The sequence below is a fragment of the Lagopus leucura genome, unplaced genomic scaffold (assembly GCF_019238085.1).
Source record: "Lagopus leucura isolate 7727_CA_CO unplaced genomic scaffold, USGS_WTPT01 Super-Scaffold_73, whole genome shotgun sequence".
Classification (NCBI taxonomy): domain Eukaryota; kingdom Metazoa; phylum Chordata; class Aves; order Galliformes; family Phasianidae; genus Lagopus; species Lagopus leucura.
This window is the reverse complement of record NW_024962252.1, coordinates 6,952,778-6,954,082: the sequence shown is the minus strand read 5'-3', so window position 1 is coordinate 6,954,082 and position 1,305 is coordinate 6,952,778.

Genomic DNA, 1,305 nt, shown 5'->3' with positions numbered 1-1,305 from the left:
AAAAAGCACTGTACATAATTGAAATTTTTAGGCTTATTTCTCTCTTTTGTCAATATTTGTCTGCATAAATAGACAGATACCTATAATTTGATGCTGCTGTCTCTCCTTTGATGGACAAATGACATTATAGCTGTGTGTAGAAGTGTCTGTGTTTGAAGAGCATGATGTCAGGAAACTATTGGGTTTAGCCAGAGTAGACATCAATCTAGTAAAATGCTGCACAGTCCAGTATGAAAGCAATTCCAGTGCAGGAAAGGTGGAAAACCAGAAAAAAAGAGACGGCTGGAGACATTAGATGGCGTGGAGAGCTGAAGTGAAAAACTGAAGACTAGCCTGTGCTGTCAGTACTTTTTATTGTGCTTTAGCTTAATTTTCTCAGCTTGATGGCAACTCAGATTTATAAACTTAAAAAGAAAATGAAATCTTTGCTCTATTAATCAGCACTATTTTTTGCTTTTTCTGACCACCACCTGCGTGGGTTACAACACACATCTCATGAGCAACTCTAAATAGAAACAGTAGATGTGCTCCCACCCAACATTCAGCCAGTGAATAACAGACAATCCAGGTTCAGTACACACAAGCACTTGCTGCTCTGTCTCATTTAGACCACACTTTGCTAGTTAAAGTATATTTTTCACAGTTTTAGAAATATTCTTTAATGTAATACACGTGATTATGCATGTGTGTGTATGATAATACAAAGTGACACAAACAGGTAAAAATGTATAGTGACATAGAGCTCTCTTTAACTGAAAAGCATATGAAAATTTCAGAACTGGAAAACTTCTTCGTTGGATCTGGCTAGAAACTCTCCAACTTAATGCTTTGCTTCAACAGAGGACAATATGCAACAGAAGTTAAAATGATGTCAACCATCTGTTTATTTGGGTCACAGAACTTGATGTAGTATCCGTAAAGTGACTCCATCTTTGACTTATTACTGGTCTCTGTAGCCTCACACATGAGTATAATCCTCATTGCATGGTCAACAACTAAGAAGAAATGCTCTGACCACTTCAGACATGCAAGCCATGTCATGAACCTGTCTTAGCCAAATGTGGGGCAGTAACTTTTGATAATGGTCAACCTCACTCCAGGCTGTTTCAAGCTCTTAGGAGTCCTAAGAAATAGGACTGCTAATGCTATAGTAAATGGTACAAGTGATGATAAAATTCCCTACATTTCACAAAATTATTTGAGAAGATTGATCAGTTACCGTGGATCTAAGCTTACTGCAGTTTCTGTTTGCCTAATTTCTACTTCTGATTTGAGCAACTTGTGCTATTCTTGCAAGTTACAGTT